At 36.7% G+C, this 25179-nt stretch overlaps 1 pseudogene; it reads left to right on the top strand.

Moving 5' to 3' along the window:
* The first annotated feature begins 8397 nt into the window (after positions 1-8397).
* On the top strand, positions 8398-8495 carry LOC138807649 (U6 spliceosomal RNA; annotated as a pseudogene).
* The last annotated feature ends 16684 nt before the right edge of the window (positions 8496-25179 follow it).

The following is a 25179-nucleotide window of genomic DNA, read 5'->3' as shown; positions in this document are numbered from 1 at the left end:
ATTTTACTCTGCTGCTCTGTTTATTGTTTTAACTCGCTGGTCCCAAATTGTTTTTCTCCATATTTCTAAAGCATTCCTACTGATTATACTCAAATTTTGCTGATATGGTATCTAAAAGGTATTATTCTTCTACAGGATCCATGGGTCCTAGGATCCCAGGTCCCAGTTATCTGCATCATCAGATAACTAGGGCAAAAGTTCCCACCTATGCCCATGCAACATGCCAAGAGAAAGTAATTGAAGACACATCTCAATTTCTCATTTCTTATATTTCAGGGCCCCAATTCCTTGAAATGCAGGAATTAGCAGTGAGCAATTGGGAAATGCAAGGCAACTTAAAATGCAAGATGAAATAACAAAATGTGAAAGTACAGTAATTCAAACTTTCAATTTTCAGAAGACCATGCCATATGAGTGAAAAAGACCACAAATGTCACAAGATTATTTGTAATACCCTTCTCCTAATGATTAATGAATGATTTCAGTCCAGTATCAGCAGGCAAAAAAATAGTTCCTGAATGATAGATCCATAATTGGTCTACCAATGCTAGGAATACTTGAAGTAGAGGTCAAATATAATTCAAAAAACATTAATTGAGAAGATCCTTAGTGCTTCAAAACACTGGTACTTCAGTAAACTTGGTTCTGTAGTATAAAATGTTGTTATTCTCAAACAAATGATAACCTACATTTAATCTGCTGAAAGTATATTCTTTTTCAAATAAACTTTTAAAAATCACATTTGCCAAAATAACACTTTACAAGTGATGATATTTAGTGAGGTTACTAGTCTTTCAAGTGTAGGGAGCAAGTTTCTATAGAGTTGATTTATTCACCCAGCACTAATGACAAACAGGTTCAACCATTCATTAAAGTGTAGGAATAGTACCCCCCACCATTTGTGTTTTTCCGTAGGTGCCTTTGAAAATTTGTTAAATAGATCAGCCTCCAATATTTCAAACCAAAACATTAGCTAATAAATAAATTTTATCACATAAGTACATTTTAAAAATTCATGAATAGTTGCCTTATCATATGGTGTTTTATGTTTTCCCTATATGTCTAAAATAGTAAGAAATATGACTTTAAGTCTTGAATATGGGTACTCATCAGAGATTTGACAAACATACAATCTGTCTTCTATTTCTATCATATTCCTCTACAGTAGTAAATTTTAGATTTCTTCTTTTGCCAATACTTATAGGTAGTTGAAAATATTATCCCATGTAAAATAAAATAATCACACACCACTCTACAAAGCCATTTATAAAAACTGGTAGTTAGGAATACATTCTAAGCCATTTTTAAACTTTCTTGTTGACTACAGATTAATCTTCCAAATGGAGGGCAATGAAATCATGTCTAGGTGCTTCATGTCTCCCGTCTTGCAAATTGTTACTTCAGATGAATGAATTATGGAAATATGAGCTGACATCAGTTCAAGTATATGCAGAATTGAAACTCCATGGAATGTATATAAACCTTTCAAAGTACTAACAGACAGTTTAACAGAATGATTATCAGGAAATTGAATTAATATTAATAATATTAAAGGAATAATAATAAACCTATAGAATGAACGAAGAATGGAACAAGGAGCAAGTACAGCTAGAATATTTAATATACACATGTGAGAAAGGAAGTGGTAAATCGGAAATAAATTTTGTAGAAGGGGTTGGTTGAGAATGATAGAAGGAATGACTCTGATCCCGGAACATTGGACAATTAGCTGGACATTTTTGTAACACACTTTCACAACTTTTTGAAATTCAGTGAAAAAACACAACAAAAAACAAAAACACACAAAAAGCACAACCAAACAGCAGTCTCTATAGAGTACGATTATGACCTCTCAAAATTTTAAATAGTTAATGAAGGACAATCTTGGGAAAAGCATACAAAGCTGTTCGAAGTGAGCAATTTGGGGTAGAGGAGAATTTTTTTTGTTTTTCTTTTTGCTTATGTGGTGCTGAGGAACCGAACCCAGGGCCTCAGGCATGCAAGGCAAGCGCTCTACCACTGAGCCACCTTCCCAGCCCATAGAAGAGAATTTTTAACAGATTTAAATAGATTGTTTAAGGTTATAAATCACCTACATATGCTGCAAATATTTTCTTCTGCGATTTCTCTTGATCTGAACTGGATATTCCAGTCCTGAGCCACACTTGAGAGCTTGTGAAGATAGAATGGAAGAAACAAGATCAAGAACCCATTACTCCATTGGAGAGGAAACAGTCTTCTACATTTTCTCTAATTTCTATTGACTACTTTTATTCATAAGTTTAATTCAAGTGATTTGAATTAAATATTTCCTTCTTTGTTCTGGCTAAGTAATTGGTCAAAATAATTCACTAAATATTATTAGCCATTTTTTTTATCATGCTGTTTTCTTGTCCAAGCGAGTCCATTAAACTTCCTCCTTGCATTTGGTTGCCACAGAAACCCAGCATCAATGTTAATGAGGACAATTTCTAATGTAAAACTTTGTCTCCAAAATACCAGTCCAAGAAGCTGTGATCACAAATATTTACCTATACATTTTTCTTTTTTCTTTTACCTTGAAAGTCTTCTTGTGTCTAAAGTGCCCTCAAAAATAAGTACTCTGCCAATTTTTGGGTCAATCACTTATAACCTCAAAGATATTTTGCTAACAAGATGCTTAGAGGAAACCAAAGAATACTGCACTTTTATCTTCTCTCTTAAGACTCTCCTTAGATACCATATCAGGAACAGTGAAGTTATTCTTTGCAAAATTATTTCAATAGATTAATTTTTTCTCTTCATCTTGCATTTGTTCAACAAGATGTATGGAGAAGAATAGAGTTGAATCACCCATACCATGGATGACAGTGTCTTTTACAAAAGGACAATGCTCCTATGTCCTATTTCTCTGTCCTCCTTCTTAGCTCTTGCCTGATTTCCAACTAATCACAGATTCTTAGCTTCAAGTCTAATGAAGGTGAAGGACTATAAGGCCTCCCCAATTGCTACATTGTAGGGCTAGATCTCCAGCAGGAGGTAAGTGTGAACGACACACTCAAGGAACACACGTTGGGAGAACAGGCTTAAGCAGGTCTTGTTTATTTCTGCACAAGGGTTGAGATTTTATAGCCCCAGCTTTCCCAACCTCCTGAGTCCTTCCAAGCCAATTACTTAGCGGGGAGTTGATCATGGGCACTGCTTGGTGACAGGCACTGATTGGTCCCCTGGGGGCATGTAGGGAGCATGGACAGCTCATGGCTGTAAAGCTAGGCAGACGTGCCTGTGGGTCACCTCTCTATGAGCAGGAAGTGTGCTTCAACTGCTACTCTAGCTGACTCAACCAGTTCTGACCGGCTCTACCCCAAAATTTTCCCTTTTCTTTTAAAAGGACCGTCATTATGGTGACACATCATTGGAGGCATTTTTGCCGGGAGTGCAAGCATTTAATAATTCCTAGGAGAATAAGCCCTACAAGTGCACGGCCTCCCCAGATGACCAGAGAGGATGGAGAAAACCATTGTTGTAACTTTTTAAGCACATCTTCTAAAAAGGAGACAGCGGGAATAAGCTGAATGGTGGTCTGGTTTAGGTGGGTAACATCATGCAGCAGGTTTTGGTTGAAGTTTAAGTACTTAAGGGACTTAGGGCCTTTGATGTAGTTACTAAGTTCAGTGAAATTGGGTGCGGGAGTGGAAAGCTGAGAGACAGAAGTAGTCATAGCATTACATAGTCCTCCTTGTTGTAATCAAAGAAATGTAATCTGTTCTTGGAGCAAGTCTATTTGTTGTTGGAGCACAAGGAGGCCTCCCTTAAGATGATTGGCAACTTGTAAATGTTATAATTCTATGGATGACAGTTGAGGGATGAGCTGGTTTATCTGTTGCACGGTGGACACGCTTTGGGACACAATATAGCGGCGGTGGTAGCTGAAGCCACTGTAGCGATGATTGCGGACCGATTGCAAGGATCAATCCTACTGCTCTTTTAGTGCACGGATGAATCAATTGAACCTGGGAAAACTGAGAGTCATTAGTGGCCAGAACAATAAATGGAGGAACACGTACGAAACCTGCAAAAGGATATGAGTCATTGGGTTGCCAGTGATTGCTGATAGTTCAAGTAGCAGAGGAGTTGTCTCCTAGACAAAAAAAGAACGGGGCCCTAACCACTACCATTCCTGACACCTGGTCATATCCAGATCAGTTACAGCGACGAATATTGGCCAATAGGAAAGGGGACAAACCGAGGCAGGAATGTGATGATCAAAGGATTGGCATGGGGGGTCCTAGGTCTCCCAATCGTCCTCCTGAAGAGTCATAAAACTCCTTTAGATTTTGAGGTTTGGGATCTTTTTCAGATTGGTTGTATATAGCTGGGTCTCTACCCTTAAAAGAGTTTTAAAAGAGAAACTATGAAGATGAAGCAGTGGGTGAGGCTTCAATAGCCAAGAAGCTGTGTTTAATTGGAAATCAGGAAATTGCTGAGAGGAGGACATAGAAGTAGGACACAGAAGCATTGTCCTTTTGTAACCGACCTGTCTTCTAAGGTATGGGTGATTTACCTCTATTCTTCTCCATACATCTTGGTGAGCAAATGCAAGAACAAGAGAAAAATAATATATTGAAATAATTTTGCAAAGAAAAACTTCACTGTTTCTGATATGGTATCTAAGGAGAGTCTTAAGTGAGAATATAAAAATGGAGTATATTTTGGCTTCCTCTAAGCATCTTGTTAGCAAAATATATCCTTGAGTTTAGAATTGATTGAAACAAAAAGTGATGGAGTACCTATTTTTCTGGGCAATTTAGACACAAGAAGACTTTCAAGGTAAAGGAAAAAGAAAAAAGTTAGCCAAGTATTTGTAATCACAGTTTCTTGGACTGGTTTTCTGGAGACAATTTTTACATTAGATTTGTCCTCATTAACATAGATGTTGTTTCATGGCAACAAAATGCAAGAGGAAAGTTTAATGGACTCGCTTAGTCAATTAAACAGCATAATCAAAAAAAATGGCAAATAACTTTTAGTGAATTATTTGACCAATTACTTTGCCAGAATAAAGAAGGAAAATGTAATTCAAAATGAATTGACCTAAAAGTATGAATAAAATGTAGTGAAGAGAGATGAGAGAAAAAATAGAGTATTGCTTTCTCTACAATGGAGTAATGGGTTCTTCATCTTGTTTCTTCCATTACATATTTCCAAGCTATCAATTGTGGCTCAGGACTGGAGTATCAAGTTCAGAAAGATAATATTTGCAGCAGATATTGGTGATTTATAACCTTAGATAATCTATTTAAATCTGTTCAGAATCCTCCCCTACGCCAAACTACCCTCTTTGAACATCTTTGTTTGCTTTTACTAAGACTTTCCTCCATTAACTGCTTAAAATTTTTGAGCGGTCATATTCATACTCCCTACAGATTGCTGTTTGGTTGTGATTTTTATGTGTTTTTGTGTTTTTTAACTGAATTTCCAAAGGTTGTGCAAGTGTCTTACAATTAAATTTGTCCACCTAATTATCCATTGCTCCTGGATCACAGTGACACCTTCTATCATTCTCAACCACCCCCTTCTCCAAGATTTATTTCCGATTTACCACTTTCTTTCTCAAATGTGTACATTGAGTATTCTAGCTGTACTTGCCCCTTGTTCCATTTTTCATTCATTCTATGTCTTTACTATTATGGCTCTCTGGTTTCAACTTCCTGATAGTCATTCTGTTAAACTGTCTGTTAATATTTGAAAGGTTTATATACATTCCATGGAGTTTCAGTCCTGCACGTACTTGAACTAATGTCAGCTTATATTTCCATAATTCATTCATCTGCAATAACAATTTGCAAGACTGGAGACTTGAAACACCTATACATGATTATATTCTCATCATTAGTCAACAAGAAAGTTTAAAAATGGCTTTGAATGTATTCTTAACTACCAGTTTTTATAAATGGTTTTGTAAAATATGTGTGATTATTTTATTTTACATGGAATAAAACTTTCTACTACATTTAAGTTTTGGAAAAAGAAGAAAAGTAACATATACTACTATAGAAGTATATGATAGAAATAGAAGATATATTTTTTCACATCTCAAATGAGAACCCATATTCAAGACTTAAAGACATATTTCTTACTGTGTTAGACAGAGGGAAAACAAAACAGCATATGATAAGGCAAGTATTTGTGACTTTTTAAAATGCCCCTTATTAAGTGATGAAATTTACTTTATTAGCTAATGTTTAGGGTTAAAATATGGGAGGCTGACCTATTTAACAAATTTCTGGAAGGCACCTACTGAGCAACACAAATGGTGCGTGGTACTATTTCTAGAATTTAATGAATGGTTGAACCTGTCTGACATTAGTGCTGGGTAAATGAATCACCTCTATTGTAACTTGCTCCCTACACTTGAAAAACTTGTAATGTCACTAAGTGTCATCTACTTATCAAATGTTATTTTGGTAAGTGTGATTTCAAAAAGTTTATTTGAAAAGGAATACACTTTCAGGAGATTAAATGTAGGTTGGTTTGAGAATGACAACATTTTTATACAAGAGAACCAAGTTGTACTAAAGTACCAGTGTTTTGAAGCACAAACGATCTTCTCAATTAATGTTTTGCTGAATTACATTTAACCTCTAAGTCGTTTTCCTGACCATGGTAGATCAATCACGGATCTATCCTTCCAGGAACTATTTTTTGGGCCGACTAATGCTGGACTGAAATACTACGTTAGTCATTAGGGGAGGGGTATTAAAAATAATCTTGTGACACTTTCTGATCTTGTTCACTCATATGGGCTGGTCATCTGTAAATTCAGTTTGAAATACAGTAATTTCTCTCCATTTTGAGACTTCATCTTTCATTTTAAGTTGCCTTACATTACACAATTGCTTGCTGCTAATTCTTGTTTCTCAAGGAATTGGAGCCCTGAAATATAAGAAATGAGAAATTGAGATGGATTTTCAGTTACTGTCTGCTGGCATGTTGCATAAGCCTAGTTGAGAAGTCTTGCCCCTGTTATCTGATGATGCAGGTAACTAAGCCATAAGATATTAGGACCCATGGGTCTATAGAAGAATAATGTCTTTTAGATATCGTATTAGGACAATTGGAGTATAATATATAAGAATGCATCAGAAATATGTAGAAAAACAGTTTGGGACCAGTGAGTTAAAACAATAAACAGAGCATCAGAGTAAAATCTCTTATAGATTAGAGGAAAACAACATTGATTTTTTAACAATGTGAATTCAGAAGACCATGAGCAATTAGAAGGTATCGCAAGTGTATACCGAAGACATTGCATTGATACTTTTTATATTCTAATATATATTCTAAACCTAATTATTTATATTCCAATTCTATTTATTGGAATAAATAAATATCACTTTATTTGTCAAATTATCAATTGATTCTAGTAAGTTTCACTGTGTGAAATATAAAATCAGCACATATAAATATAAAATATATAACTATATATAATATAATAAAACGGCACATGTTTTGCATTGTTCTGTTTTGGTTAGGGTATCAAAAGCAACTCTGATTTAAAGTATTTTTCCATTATCTCTACCTCAGTGTTTGATAGAGTTACACTTAAACCTTTACCTTTTGTAGATTTACAGACTGGAGGCGAGGGGAAACATTACCAATTTAAGGCCTAATAACAAGGAGAAACATATGGACTTCTCCTGGAGCTATGAAAATATTTGGTGATAGAAAGGCAGTAGTCTAAGTTCCTGCCTGGTTGGAAGGTAGATAGGCCAGGACATTAGGTAATCATGCATATGAACAATTTTTTCACCTTCTTGGCTTTAGCTACTTTTGAAATGGTAGGTATGATAAACAATTATATTTTGATAAAAACCGTCCAATCTGAAAAGTTCTGTCTGAAATATTCATTTTTCTATGATTCCTTGGAACTAAGATTTATTTTGTTCAAGTAAGACAATTTACGCAATCAGGGTAAGATATTCTGGTTGGTCTGATCCTACATGGAAGAAGGGTAAAGTGTCAGGTAGACATTTGTGCCAATGAGACCGCATTTGGGAAAATTTCAGCTGCAGAAGTTTAGAAGTAGCTCTTAAGCAAGGCTTACTTTGAATCCGTTAGCTACACAGAGCAAACTCAGTTGAATAAATAAGTACTTGAAAAAGCCATCCCCTTTGGACCTAGCTAAAAATGCTTCAATGTATGATTAAACTAAAATGAAAAAATTTAAAATAGTCATTGACAAAAAAATTACAAACTGAACAATATAATTATTTTCCATTATACACAGAATTTTAGGGAAATAAGATCAGTAGCATTGTTAGGAACAATAAGGTTTCCTTGTTACAAACAGGCACCCAAGGATATAATCCTGTATAAATATTGCATCATTAACTACCTAAATTTAGAGGACATTACATGCTTCAGCAGCACATGTACCCAAATTACACCAATACAGAGATTAACATGGCAATTGCAAAGATGATATGAAAATCTGTGAATTATTCCAGATTTTTCATTCTTCAGATGCAAGAAATGAAAAACAATTATTAAAAAGTTGATTACAAAATTACAAGTGTAACAATACATGTAATTCATATAAATAAAAGTTTGACATCAGTGTATTAAATCTTCACCTTAGAAAGGCCTTTACATAGCATAATCATTATAAAACTTTAAAATTAGACAACATTGTCATTTTATTCCAAAGAAATATACTATAAGGACCTAGTAAAAAAGGAATCTTAAATTGTTTTGGTATGGAATGCAATCTGAAAGGACACATTTATTAATGAACCTATATATTATAAAACAATGTAGAATTCAAAGTCTTATATCTAGGAAAGAATAAAATAGATTATGAGCATTATACAAACAGAATACAGAATATTTTAAAGTATAATTTTTCACATAAGCACCAGAAATATCTTTAGTTTCTTTAGTACTCATTTCAACAGATAAATTAAAATTATTTCTGAATAAAAAAAGCAAAAACTCGAGGGGGTCCAAGATGGTGACGGGGAAGTAGGGGAACGCCACAGCTCTCCCCAACCAAAAAGAGAGTTTGAGTTCCAACGTTTAATCTCCCCAAGAGACCGACAACAACAAAATAAATCAACATCCAGAGAAAAACAGGAATTGAAAAGAAGAATTTCACAACAGAGAAGCTTGAAGACGCCTCCCCCAACGTCTATTGGCCACAAAGCAGCGTGCCAAGCCATGGCCAGCCCAGCCTGGTGGGAGCTGCCGGTGGCCCAGAGACACAGGGAGTTGTCTGCAGATCACCCGCACCAAAGACCCCTGAGGTAACAGTGTCAGACTGGCTGATCTTGACGAATGAAGAATGCTCTGAGCAGGGAACTTACACAACGATCCCACCCCTTCCCCTCACTCTCCATTGGAGCAGAGAGGCTCCATCCCACCAAAGCCACTCAGCCCCATGGCAGGAACCTCAGAGATATATGAGATGCCCACAGAACACCAGAGCAGAACTGAAAGGAACTGGTGCTGATCCAGAGAGTGCAAACAGAGACAAACCCCAGCAATCACAACCTGCACAGAGGCCCTCCCCACCCCTCGGGTGGAGGCCGGAGGTCCATCCCGTGGAGTGGACCCAAACAGTGTCAATGGAGGCACTGACAGAAAAGAAACACACAGAGCCACCACCTCTCAGCCTATCCCACAACCACCTCAATTGAACTGTGACTGCAATGGCAAACAACAACCTACATCACACAGAAACAACTAGCTCCAGGGTGAGTACCCCGCAGGGGACAGTGTATTCCTCAAGGGAGACCAGAGCTTCTGGGAATCCCCAGAACCCCTACCCCAAAACCTGCACCACAGGACCCACTAAAACTAGAAACTTTTCAAGAGCTCCACCAGCCCATGGATCACACTCAGCTGGCCAGGCTAGAACGAGAGAGACCCTGGAAGGAAGCTTTAACGCCCAAGCCTGGAACAGCGCCACTGGGTCAAGACACCCAACGGTGGAAGAAATTTGAACTGTGTACTCCAAGCTGCGTAATCTAGGTGGGATACACAGCAGCACAGGTCCAACACTTGTGCCCAGGCTGGGGTCTGGGACCAGGCCTGGGAATCTGGTGCCTGAGCAACATAACCAACTCCTCCCAACTGAAATCAGAAGCTGAGCATATGCCTCAGCAGAGGGGAGAAAAACAGGGAACTGCACTCCTGGTAATCAGGCCTGTGACAGCAAAAGATGCAGGGGGTTCAGGACAAGAGAAGCTCAAACCCCAAAAGAACCTGACCCATGTATTCTAGGCTAGGAATTGAACAACACAGGCCTCCAGCACCCAATAATAGTCAGGAGCTCAGGCTGGTAAGGTGCTCAGCAGTACAATGCTTGCAAGAGGCCCTGGATTTGATTCCTCAGCAAACATAAGCAGAAAGGGCCAGATGTGGTGCTATGGGTCAAATGGTAGGGTTCCAGCCCTGAGCTGAAGAGCTGAGGGACAGCACCCAAGACCAGAGTTCAAGCCCACAAATAGCCAAAAAAGTAAAACAAAACAAAACATCAGGAGACCATAGCAGACTCCAGCATCTGGGAGAGTACATCCAGCACATCCGAACTTGCCAAGAACACCTGTAGGAATAAACAGGAGCAGTCTAGGCTGCTCATCCCTTTTAAAGGCGGGAACTGCCAGTGATCTACTGCAGAGAGCTGAGAATCCTGTGTGGGTCAGACCAGCAGCTGGAGGTCGGCCCCCAACAGAACCGAGATCAGGTACAGACTCTCTCTACCAGCACAGAAACAGTAACCAAGCAAAGACAGACACCAATTGACCAAAACAAAATTTCAGATTAGTCTGCAATAATCCCTGAATAACCATGAGAAAATCACAGAGAAATATTACAAGGTTTATCAACACCTAGGATAGCAAGCTATCTCTAAAAGCAGCAGCAACCCAGGGGAGAGCCCCACTGGGAGCAAAGCAGGAATGGAAGACAAACACTACATCCAAGACATGCTGGAGGCAATGACTCAAGAAATAAAGTGAGAAATAGACCAGAATTTGAAAGAACACCAGGTCAAAATACCAAAAGAGGTGCAGGACATCAAACAGGAGATGCATGCAAAAATAGAGGTAGCACACACCTCACTAAGCCATGAGATAAGTGACAAAATAGAGGCAGTACACACCTCATTAAGAGGTGAGATTAGTATTTTGAAAACCAACATTGAATCCATTGAAATCAACAATGAGTCCATTTCCTCCATGCAAACCACAATGGAAGCCACAGTTAATAGAGTGAACAAAATGGAATACAGAAGACAGAATACATCAACTGGAATAAAAAATGACAGATATGAAAAAAATCACTTAAATTATACCAAAGGGAAATTCAAGGGCAAGCAGATAGTGCCACGAAATTCAACCTTCATATACGAAGGTGAGGAATATCACAGCAAGGGAATGCAACAACTATTCCACAAGATAATCGGTGAAAATTTTCCCCATCTCAAAAAAGAACATCTTACCCACATAACAGAAGCATATAGAACACCTAACAAGCAGGATCCCAGGAGAAACACTTCTAGACACATTATAGAATAAATGATAGATCTGAATGATAAGGAAACAATCTTGCATGCAGCAAAAATGAAGAAGGAGCTATACTACTATAGGAAAAATATTAGAATCACTACAGATCTCTCCACACAAACACTGAATGCAAGAAAGGTCTGGGAAAGTACCACATGAGCCCTGAGAGCCAATAACTGCCAACCCAGACTGATATACTCAGAAAAGTTAGCATTCACATTTGATGGAGAACTGAAAATTTTTAATAGCAAAGAAAAACTAAATTAATACATAAACATTAAGCCAGCATTACAAAGACTACTAAGAGGTGGAACACAACCTGAGAAAAGCAACCAGGAACAGGGACCTGCACCGAGACAGGCATTAATAGAAGTCTATCTGAGCAAGGACAGAGGAAAGGAAAGAAGAAAAACAGTGACTATAATGCATCTCTCTATACTATCTCTTAAGATTAACGGGCTTACTTGGGCTTACTTCACCAACCAAAAGAAAAAGAACTGCAGTTTGGATCCTAAAACATGACCCATCCATCTGTTGCCTTCAGGAGACCCACCTCTAAGCCAAACATGCAAACAAACTCATAGTGAAGGGTTGGAAAAGTATCTACCAATCAAATGCCCCTAGTAAGAAAGCAGGCATAGCAATGCTTATATCTGACAAAATAAACTTGTCATTAAAATCATTACAATGTCAAACCATCCCTGCATCTCTGGGATGAAGCCTAACTGCTCATAGTGTATGATTTTTTTAATGTGTTTCTGGATTCTTTTAGCTAGAATCTTGTTAAGGATCTTTGCACCTGTGTTCATCAAGGAAATTGGCCTGTAATTCTCCTTTTTGGTTGGGTGTTTGCCTGGTTTGGGGATGAGTATGATATTGGCTTCGTAGAATGAGTTTGGGTTAGCTCCCTCCTTCTCTGTTTCTCTGAAGAGCTTGAGGAGTGTGGGTATTAGTTCTTCTTTAAAGGTCTTATAGAATTCTGCTATGAATCCATCTGGTCCTGGGCTTTTTTGGCTGGAAGACTTTTGATAGCTTCCTGTATCTCGTTGTAGGATATTGGCTTATTTAATTGGTTTCTTCTTTGCTCAGTTTGGACAACTTGGATTTCTCTAAAAATGCATTAATATCTGCCAGGTTTTCTTCCTTTAGAGATTAATTTTTGAAAATAGTCCATTAGGATTATTTGGATATCTTGGGTACGTGTTATGATTTTTCCCGTGGCATCCCTAATCCTGTTAAAATGGATTTCCTCTCTTCCTTTTTTAATTATTCTTGCAAACGGTCCATCAATTTTGTTTATTTTTTCAAAGAACCAGCTTTTTGTTTGGTTAATTTTGGCTGTAATTTTTTGTTTATTTTCTAATTGGTTAATCTCTGCTCTTAATTTGGTTATCTGGCTCCGTCTAGTAACTTTAGGTTCCATTTTTTAATGTTTTTCCAGCTGTTTTAATTGCAACATGAGATTATTTACTTGGTCTGTCTCCATTCTCTTGATGTGGGCAAGGAGGGCAATAAATTTGTCCCTCAGGACTGCTTTTGCTCTGTCCCACAAGTTTCTTTGTGAGGTTTTTTTCATTTTCATTGAGTTATAGGAAATGTATTTCTTCTCTGATCTCTTCCATTACCCAGGCATTGCTAAGGAGTGTGCTGTTCAATTTGCATGTATTAGAGAAATTTCTGCGGTATGCTTTGTTACTGAGAACTGGCTTGATTCCACTATGGTCAGATAGGATACAGGGGATTATGTTGTCCATTTGTATTTGCTTAAGTTTCTTGCATGAACTATGATATGGTCTATTTTGGAGAAAGTTCCATGAGCTGCTGAGAAGAATGTGTACTGTGTTGTTTTATGGTGAAATACTTGGTATATGTCAGTTAATTCTGCTTGAAGTATGGCCTCACTTAATTTGGTAGCTTCTTTGCCTGTCCTTTGGTGAGAGGGGTGTGTTGAAGTCTCCTAGTATTATCATATTGGGACCTATTTTATTCTGTAGGTCAATATATGTAATCCAACACATCAACAGAGTCAAGGTCAAGAATCACATGATTTTCGCCACAGATGCAGAAAAGGCCTTTGATAAAATTCAACATTCATTCATGCTAAAGGCTCTGGAGAAAACAGAAATAGAAGGAGCATTCCTTAAAACAATAAAACCATTTGTGACAGACCAATAGCCAATATTATACTTAATGGGGAAAAGCTACAACCAATTCTCCTAAAATCAGGAAGAAGGCAAGGATCCTGGAACCCTTAGCCAGGTCAATAAGGCAAGAAAAATACATGAAAGGGATCCGCATAGGGAAAGAAGAGGTTAAACTATTCCTTTTTGCAGACAACATGATACTATACTTTCATGATCCCAAAAACTCCATCCCCAAACTCTTAGAAATCATAAATCACTTCGGCAAAGTAGCAGGATACAAAATAAACCCACAAAAATCAGCTGCCTTCCTGTACACTGCCAATGTACAAGAAGAGAGGGAAATAAAGGGAGTAACCCTATTCACAATAACCTCCCCCAAAATAAAATATTTAGGAATTAACCTAACCAAAGATGTAAAAGAACTATTTAATGAAAACTATAAAAGGATAAAGAAAGAAATTTCAGAAGACACTAGGAAGTGAAAAGACCTCCCATGCCCTTGGATAGGCCAACTTAATATAGTGAAGATGGCAATACTGCCAAAATTAATATACAAATTCAATGCAATTCCTATTAAAATTCTAATGACTTACATCACTAAAATACAGAAAACAGTCCAAAAATTCATATGGAACAACAAAAGACCTAGAATAGCCAAACAAATTCTAGGGAATAAAGACAAAATGGGAGGGATATCCATGCTGCACTTCAAACTATACTACAGAGCTATAATAACAAAGACAGCATGGTACTGGCACAAAAACAGACCAGAAGACCAATGGAACAGAATAGAAGATCCAGAAATAAATCCACAGGCCTACAACCAGCTGATATTAGACAAAGGAGTCCAAGATATACAATGGAAGAAACACAGCCTCTTCAACCACTACTGCTGGGAAAACTGGGCTGCTACATGCAGAAAACTAAAAGTGGACCCCAGCCTATCACCACGTACCAACATCAACTCAAAGTAGATTAAAGATCTTAACATTAAAACTGAATCTCTGAAACTACTGCAGGACAGAGTAGGAGAGACACTTGAACTAATAGGCACATGAAGGAACTTCCTGAACAGTGTCCCAGGATCACAACAAATTGGAGAGAGACTCAACAAATGGGACTACTTTAAAACAAAAAGCTTCTGCACAGCTAAATCTATTGCAACCAAGCTAGAAAGACAAATAACTAATTGGGAAAAAATATTTACCAGCAATATATCAGACAAGGGGTTAACATCCAATATATACAGGGAACTCAAGAAAATAATCCCTCCTAAACCTAACAAATCAATTACTAAATGGGCAAGGGAAGTAAAGAGGGACTTCTCAGAGGAAGAAATAAAAATGGCAAAGAAACACATGAGAAAATGTTCATCATCCCTGGTGGTGAAGGAAATGCAAATAAAGACAACCATGAGATACCACCTTACCCCAGTCAGAATGTCCGACATCCTCAAGTCAGCCAACGACAATTGCTGGAGGGGATGTGGAGAAAGAGGAACCCTATTACACTGCTGGTGGGAATGTACACTTATACAACCACTTTGGAAAGCATTCTGGAGGGACCTTAGAAAGATAAAGATTGATCTCCCTTATAACCCAGTCATACCACTTTTAGGCATCTACCCTGAACAACAGGAACCAATATACAATGACACGTACACCTCAATGTTTATTGCAGCACTGTTCACAATATCTAGGATATGGAAACAACCCAGATGCAGCACCACAGATGAATGTATCCAAAAATTGTGATATCTACAAACAATGGAATATTATGCAGCCATTAGAAATGACAAAATAATGGCATTTGCAGGGAAATGGATGGAGCTAGAAGGTGATCATGGTGAGCAAGGTAAGCCAAGAGCAAAGAGACAAACGGTACATGGTCTCCCTGATATGTGGATGCTAAATCCAAAATGTTAGGTGATACGACAAAATTAACAGGACTTAAGAAATAAAGAACTCCCACTCATCTGGTCAAAACACTACTAAATATCCCCATACTGGTGATCACATGTATGTTGTATTGTGTACACCGTTATATGTTATAGACTGTGATAGACAATTTGCTGCAGGAAAGTTAGAATGAACTAATGACTTTAAATGAGCATCATTATTTCACAATACTGTGAAATTTGGGAAGAAGTTATGTAATCACTTAATCACAATTAAAATGAAAGAACCTCAGGGAAGTAAGGAAGGAAGGGATGGTAGGGGGAAAATAATAGAGGGGGTAACAATACTCAATAGGAAGTGTACTCATTACCTTGCTCATGTAACTGTAACCCTCTGTATAGTATCTTTACAATAAAAAATTAAAAAGATCCAATCAACAGTAAAAAAAATAAACTAAAATCAATACAAAAAGACAAGGATGGACACTACATATTAATACAGGGAACAATACAAGAGGAGGATATTACCATGATCTACCTATAATTCCCCAAACATCGGTGCACCCAAATATGTTAAGCAAATACTCTCAAACTTACAGAAAAAATAGATCCAATATGATAATACTAGGAGACTTTTAACACCCCAATCTCACCAAAGGACAGGTCTACCAACCAGAGTATTGGCAAAGAAGCTATCGAATTAATGAGGCCATACTTCAAGCAGAACTGACATTTACCAAGTATTTCACCCTAAAACAACACAGTACACCTTCTTCTCAGCAGCTCATGGTACTTTCTCCAAAATAGACCATATAATAGTTCATGCAAGAAACTTAAGCAAATTCAAGGAGATTGACATAATCCCCTGTATCCTATCTGACCATAGTGGAATCAAGCTAGTTCTCAATAACGAAACATACTGCAAAAATTACTCAAATATATGGAAATTGAACAGCTCACTTCAAAGCAATGCCTGGGTAATGGAAGTGATTAAAGAAGAAATTAAAAAATTCCTACAACTCAATGAAAATGAAAATACCTCGCAAAAACCTTTTGGGACACAGCAAAAGCAGTCCTGATGGACAAATTTATTGCTATCACAGCCCACATCAAGAAAATAGAGACAGACCAAGAAAATAATCTCATGTTGCAATTAAAACAGGTAGAAAAACATGAAAAAATGGAACCTAAAGTTACTAAACAGAGCCAGATAACCAAACTAAGAGCGGAGATTATTGAAATAGAGAATTGAAGAATTATAGCCAAAATTAACTAAATAAAAACTGGTTGAAAAAATAAATAAAATTGATAGATATTTGGCAAGATTAATTTACAAAAGAAGAGAGGAAATCCATTTTAACAGGATTAGGGATGCCACGGGAAAAATCACAACACGTAACAAAGATGCTCAAACAATTTTAACAGACTACTTTGAAAAGTTATATCCTCTAAAAAAAGAAAACCTGGCAGAAATGGATGCATTTTCAGAGAAATACAAGTTTCCCAAATTGAGCAAAGAAGAAGTAAATCAATTAAATAAGCCAATATCCTACAAGGAGATACAGGAAGCAATCAGAGGTCTTCCAACAACAAAAAAAGCCCAGGACCATACGGATTCGCAACAGATTTCTATACGACCATTAAAGAAGAACTAACACCTATACTCTTCAAGCTCTTCAGAGAAACAGAAAAGGAAGGAGCTATCCCAAACACATCCTATGAAGCCAATATCACATTCATCCCCAAACCAGGCAAAGAACCAACCAAAAAGGAGAATTACGGGCCAAATTCCTTGATGAACACAGGTGCAAAGGTCATTAACAAGATTCTAGCTAACAGAATCCAGAAACACATAAAAAAACCATACACTAAAACCAAGTAGGCATCATCCCAGAGATTCAGGGATGGTTTAACATATGTAACTCAATAAATATAATCCAACACATCAACAGAGCCAAGGTCAAGAATCACATGATTATCTCCACAAATGCAGAAAAGGTTTTTGATAAAATTCAACATTCATTCATGCTAAAAGCTCTGGAGGCAATAGGAATAGAAGGAATATTTCTTAAAACATTAAAAGCCATTTACGACAGATCAATAGCTAATACTATACTTAATGGGGAAAAGCTACAACCAATTCTCTTAAAATCAGGAATGGGGCAAGGATGCCCACTGTCTCTACTCCTGTTCAATATAGCCCTGGAACTCTTAGCCAGGTCAATAAGGCAAGAAAAAGACATTAAAAGATCTGTATATGGAAAGAAGAAATTAAACTATCCCTTTTTGCAGATGACATCATACTATACCTTCACAATTCCAAAAATTCCATCCCCAAACCCTTAGAAATCATAAATCACTTCGGCAAAGTAGCAGGATACAAAATAAACCCACAAAAATCAGTTGCATTCCTGTATACTGACAATGTACAAGCAGAGAGGGAAATAAAGGAAAGCAAGCCCATTCACAATAACATCCCCCAAAATAAAATATTCAGAAATTAACCTAACCAAAGATGTAAAAGAAATATTTAATGAAAACTATAAAAAGTTAAAGAAAAAAATTACAGAAGATACTAGGAAATGGAAAGACCTCCCATGCTCTTGGATAGGCAGACATAGTGAAAATGGCAATTCTGCCCAAATTAATATACAAATTCAGTGCAATTCCTATTAAAATCCCAATGATGTATTTCTCTGACAGAAAACAGTCCTAAAATTCAAATGGAACCACAAAAACTTAGAATATCCAAAACTATTCTAGCAAATAAAGACAACATGGGAGTTATATCCATGTAGCACTTCAAACTCTACTATAGAGCCCTAATAACAAAGACAGCATGGTACTGGCACAAACACAGACCCAAAGACCAACAGAATAGAATAGAAGATCCAGAAATAAATCCACATGCCTACAGTCAGCTGATATTTGACAAAGGAACCAAAGACAGACGATGGAAGAAACACAGCCTCTTCAACCACTAGTGCTGGGAAAACTGGGTGGCCATATGCAGAAGAATAAAAGTGGACCCCAGCATATCATCATACACCAACATCAGCTCAAAATGGATTAAAGACCTTAGTATTAAACCTGAATCTCTGAAACCTCTCCAGGCAGAGTAGGAGAGACACTTGAACTTATAGGCCCAGGAAAGAATTTCATGAACAGAGTCCCAGGGTCACAACAAATTGGATTGAGACACGACAACATGGGACTGCCTTAAAATAAAAAGCTTCTGCAAAGCTAAAACTATCGCAACCAAGCTAGAAAGACAACCAATTAATTGGGAAAAGTATTTACCAGCAATATATCCAACAAGGGGTTAATATCCAGTATATACAGGTAACTCAAGAAACTAATCCCTCCCAAAGCTAACAAACCAATTATTAAATGGACAAGGGAACTAAAGAGAGAATTCTCAGAAGAAGAGATAAAAATGGCAAAGAAACACATTAGGAAATGTTCACCATCCCTGGTTTTGAAGGAAATGTAAATAAAGACAACCATGAGATACCACCTTACCCCAGTCAGGATGTCCGACATCCTCAAGCCAGCCAATGACAAATGCTGGTGGGTATGCGGAGAAAGAGGAACCCTACTACACTGCTGTTGGGAATGTACACTCATACAACCACTTTGGAAAACAGTCTTGAGGGTCCTAAGAAAGCTAAATATTGACCTCCCATATAACCCAGTCATACCACTTCTAGGCATTGACCTCCCATATAACCCAGTCATACCACTTCTAGGCATCCATCCTGAACAACAGCAACCAGTATACAAGGACACATGCAACCTCCATGTTTATTGCCATACTTTTCGTAATAAGCAGGATATGGAAACGACCCAGATGTCCCACCACAGATGAATGGATCCCAAAATTGTGGTATCTGTACACAATGGAATATTATGCAGCCATTAGAAACAAAGCTATGCATCTGCATCTTATGAAAGCCATATGTTACTTGGTCAATCCAATTGTTTTTCTCTACTTTGCTAGGGAAAAAGTATTCTCAAGATAAGAGCCAATAGCAGTGAAAAGAAACAAAATACACTATCATCATGATTTATTTGTGAAAGTAACAAATGAAATAAACTATTCCACTTAAGGGATTCCAATATTAGTATCTATGAAGATGTTCCTGAATGCCAAAATCCATTGAATTTTGGGAATTTTAATTTCTATGAACATATGAAAACTAGAACAAGAAAAGAAATACAGTCTTTGAGCAAACAAGCCTTGGAATAATTTTCTCAGTTGCTTTGAAATTACATAAGAATTGATATTCCTTTCCATTGGAAACATTTAAAAATGTTTATCATTTATTATAATTCAAATATGAAGCAAGAGTAATTTTATATAACCATTATAAATATCATTCTATTCCTATCATAAAATAGAATGACAAACCACTCCCAATATATTACCTACCCATCATTATTCTTAATTCCTTATCATTTCCTAAATATCTTAAACAATCTAAATAGTCATGTCTTTAACATAGACGTAAATATTCTATACGTTTTACTTAACATTTTCCAGGGGCATGTACTCATGTTTCTAAGAAATGTTCACAGCAGTTAAAAGATGCTTTTGTGAAATTAATGTGATACATTTTGCTGTTGTTGTTGTTGTTGTTGTTGTTGTTGTTGTTTGAAAGGCCTGGGCATTATCCCTAAGACTTTTTATGCTCAAGGACAGCAATCTCCAACTTGAGGCACAGAGCTAATTCATGTTTTTAGTGGTTAATTATAGATAAGAATCTAACAAGAACTTTTCTGTCTTGGCCACTTTCAAACACATTTCTAAGATCTCATTACCCAGAATAGGTCGAATTATAACATTGACTCACTTGCACTTGGTGTGATGTATTTTCTTTATTTTAATTATATTTTAAGATTTTTGTTTCGCTATAGTGTACATCATTCTACACATAAATGTAGATATATGTATATATTTCTGATGACAATCTCTAAAAATATATGTCATTCTACACATAACATTAATATTTATATATACAAATATTTCTGAAGACAGACTCTCTATAAAAATTTTTGCTACCATTTTTGAACTTTTATATTTCAAATATATACACTCTATTTTTGTAAAAGTTTCCTAGAATAAAATGACTGATATTTCAATAGAAAGTAGAGCTTTTATTTTCAAGGGAATTTTAGATCTACTTATGACATTGTAATAATATTTACAGTGTATTACTTGAAAAAGTTCTGTCCAAACTCTTAAATATTGGTGTGTAATGAGGGGGAGAGAGGAAGTTAATTCATACTGGCTAAGAATTAGCAATGCTTCAAAAATCTTCAATGCTTCAAAAATGCTTCAAAAAATTCCATAATTTATTATAAACTCATAGTCAAGCCACTTGATATGGTTTAGTTTTCTTGTTTCTTTATTTGTTCAAAATTTTAATATGGACGCATGCACAGTTTTAACATTAAAAATACTAATCAAAAGAAAATAATAGCAAAATCATAGGGACATATAAGATTTTCACTAATTAGCACTTATAATGCTAATAATAATTTTGATAAAGATGATGATGATGACCACAGTGTAGCCTGACAATGATAAGGTTATTGAAAAGGAAAAAAAAAAAACTTTAGAATTCTTTGAAGCTAGAGTTCCCACATTGAATACAGTTATAAACTGAATTGGATTATATACAATAATAACAAGAGGAGAGTTTCAATACCAAGAAATAAAATTACATTAATAGGTAGAGACAGTAAAAACCCTAATGTTATTTTTGCAGTCTCTCTAATGTATACTCACTCTTTTTTCTTTTTTTCTATTGTGAAAATACTGTACAGAGGGGTTACAATTACATGGGCAAGATAGTGAGTACTTTCCTTATCAAGCATTGTAGCCTTCTCCTTTGTTTACCCTTCACATCCCTTCCCATCCTCCCTTCCCTTTCACCCAGTCCTCGCCCCCACCCAAGTTGTAAAGTTCATTTTTGACATGACAGCTTGTACTTCTCATTGTTACAAGAGGTCCACCTGTATTCTTAATTAAACGACTTGTTTTTCTCCTTCCCCTCCACCAATTATAACTATATCAAATACAGTGAAAGCAGGGGTTATACTGTGGGGGAGGGACTTACAAAGCAACAAAGAAATAATTTTATCATTGCCTTAGAAAGAAATGCATGAAAGAAAAAAACCATTTTAAATACATATCTTAAATTTCATTTTCCTAACATCACCTTATCTGACCTTTTCTGCTTGACTCATACATATACTCAATATTGCAAATAAGGGAAATCATGGGACCTATATTTCTTTGCGCTTGGCTTACTTCACTTAATATAATTTTTTCCAAGTCTTTCCATATCCTAACTAATGGGGCAATGCCATTCTTTCTGATGGAGGCATAGAATTCCATTGTGTATATATACCACATTTTCTTGATCCATTCATGTACTGAGGGGCATCTGGGTTTGTTCCAGATCTTAGCTATGGTAAATAATGCTGCAATAAACATAATTGTGCTGGTAGCTTTAGTGTGGTCTTGTTTGTAAACATTTGGGTAAATGCCCAAAAGTGGGACTGCTGGGTCATAGGGGAACTCTATGTGGAGTCTTTTGAGGAACATCCATACTGCTTTCCAAAGTGGTTGAACAAGTATACACTCCCACCAACAATGAAGTAACATTCCCTTCTGTCCACATCCACTCCAGCATCAATTGTTATTAGAGTTCTTGATTTTTGGCATTCTAACTGGAATGAGGTGGTATCTCAATGTTGTTTTGATTTGCATTTCTTTTATGGCTAGGGAGGTTGAGCATTTCTTCATGAGTCTATTGGCCATCCTTCTTTCTTCTTCAAAGAAGTTTCTTTTTAAGTCTTTAGCCCACTTATTTAATGGGCAATTTTTTCTTTGAGGATTTGTTGTTGGGGGATTTAATTTTTTCAGTTCCAAGTATATTTTAGATATGAGACCCTTGTCCGTTGTATGGCTAGTGAAGATATTCTCCCAATCCGTGGGCTTTCTATTGATCTTGCTAGCTATGTCCTTTGCCATGCAGAAACTCTGCAACTTCATGCAATCCCATTAGCCCAACCTTCCTGTGATTTGTTGTGTTTCCGGGTCTCTATTAAGAAAATTTGAGCCTGGGAAAAGGTGACCTAGGGTTTCTCCTATTCCAACCTGTAATGTTTTCAGAGTGTCTTCATGACTCTGAGGTCTTTGATCAATACGGAGTCGATTCTGGTGCAAGGTGATATATAAGGATCTAGCTTTAGTTTTCTACAAGTAGTTAACCAATTTTGCCAGCACCATTTACTGAAGAGGCTGTCTTTCTTCCATTCTATTTTTTTAGCACCTTTATCAAAGATTAGATGGCTATAGGTCTGTAGGTTCATTTCTGGGTTTTCAATTCTATTCCATTGGTCCTGAGGTCTGTTCTTATGCCAATACCAAGCTGTTTTGATTACTATGGCTTTATAGTAGAGTTAGAAATTTGGTATTGCTATTCCTCCAGCAGTGTTCTTTCCATTGAGGATCGTTTTGGCTATTCGGGGTCTTTTATTGTTCCATACGAATTTTTGGATTCACTCTTCTATTTCCTTGAAGAATGAGGTTTGGAATTTTGATAGGTATCGCATTGAATTTGTAGATAGCCTTGGGAAGTATTGCCAGTTTCACGATGTTAATCTTTCCAATCCAGGAGCATGGGAGTTTTTGCCATTTTCTAAGTTCTGTTTTGATTTCCTTTTTGAATTTTTTAAAGTTTTCATCATAGAGGTCCTTCACTTCTTTGGCTGAGTTAATTCCTAAGTATTTTATTTTTGGGGAGGCTATTACAAATGGAGTTGCTTTCCTAATTTCAGCCCCACTTTTCTCATTGATGGCATACAGAAAAGCCATTGATTTTTAAGGGTTAATTTTATACCGTGCTACTTTGCCAAAGTTTTGAATCAGTTTGAGTAATTTGGGAGTGGAGTCTATGGGGTTCTTTACATACAAGATCATGTCATCTGCAAAGAGGGAGTTTTATTTCTTCTTTCCCTATTTGGATCCCTTTTATGTTTCCATCTTGTCTTATTGCTGTAGCTAGACATTCTAATACTAGGTTGAAGAGAGGTGGAGAGAGTGGACATCCTTGTCTTGTTCCTGATTTAAGAGGAAATGGCTGTAGTTTTGCACCATTAAGTATAATGCTGGGTGTCGGTTTGTAATATACAGTCTTTATTGTATTGATGAATGTTCCATGGATTCCTAATTTTTCCAAAACCTTCATCATAAAGGGGTGTTGGATCTTGTCGAAAGTATTTGTGCATCTATTGAGATAACCATGTGGTTCTTATTCTTGCTCCTATTGATGTGATGAATAATATTAATTGATTTGCCTATATTGGACCAGCTTTGCATCCCTGAAATGAATCCTGTTTGATAGTGGTGTGTATTTTTTGATGAATTGTTGAAGTCGATTAGCCAAAATTTTATTGAGAAGATTTGCATCAATATTCATCAAAGAAATGAGTCTATAGTTCTCTTTCTTTGATGAGTCCCTGACTGGTTTGGGGTGAGGGTTATGATGGTTTCATTTTCATTGAAGACATGGAGGATTACTGGTGTGAGCTCTGCTTTGAAGGCCTTGTAGAATTCCGCTGAAAAACCATCTGGTCCTGGACTTTACTTAGCTTGGAGGCCTCTTATTGCTGTTTCTATTTCAATGCTTGATATGGGCCTGTAAAAATGGTTTAACTCTCATCTCTGAATTTATTTATTTGGGTGTGTTCTCTTCTTTTTCTGATAAGATTTGCTAAGTGTCTGTCAATTTTGTTAATTTTTTCGAAGAACCAAGTCTGTTTCGTTGATTCTTTCTACAGTATTTTTTGGATTCTAATTCTTTTAATTCTGATTTAATTTTAATTATTTCATTCCATCTATTGGATTGGCGTTTATCCTGCTGCTCTTTTGCAAGGGGGTTTAGAGGTGTCATTAAATTTTTGGTTTCAGATCTCCCCAATTTGTTGATGTAGGAGTTCAGTGCTATAAACTTGCCTCTGAGTACTGCCTTAGCTGTGTCCCAGAGGAGCTGGAAATTTGTGTGCTCACTTTTGTTGAATAGCATTGAACATTTGAATTTCCTTTCCAATCTCTTCCATGAGCCACTTGGGTTCAGCAGTGTGTTGTTCACCGTCCAAGTATTACTAGACTTTCTTTGGTGGCTTTTGGTGTTGAGTTCTAATTTTATTCCCTTGTTGTCAGAGATAATGCATGGCATAACTTCAATGTTTCTGAATCTGGACAAGTTTGCTTTGTGGCCCAAAATGTGGTCTATTTTAGAAAATGTTCCATGTGCTGCTGAGAAAAACATGTATTCTGTTGCTGCTGGATAAAATATTCGGTAGATGTCTGTTAAATCTAGTTGATTTATGCAGCTGTTTAGATCTGCGGTTTCTCTGTTGAGTTTTTGCCGAGTTGATCTCTAGTGGGGAGAGTGGTGTGTTAAAATCTCCAACTATTAATATCTTTGGATGTATGTGGGATTTGAGGGAAAGTAGTGTTTCTTGGATAAATTTGGGTCCTCCATTGTTTGGCGAATAGATATTTAGAATGGTAATA

Source organism: Dipodomys merriami, unplaced genomic scaffold (assembly GCF_024711535.1).
Source record: "Dipodomys merriami isolate MVZ:Mamm:240054 unplaced genomic scaffold, mDipMer1.0.p SCAF_425, whole genome shotgun sequence".
Lineage (NCBI taxonomy): Eukaryota > Metazoa > Chordata > Mammalia > Rodentia > Heteromyidae > Dipodomys > Dipodomys merriami.
The sequence above is the reverse complement of the archived record's forward strand: the minus strand, read 5'-3'. Positions and strand labels throughout refer to the sequence as shown.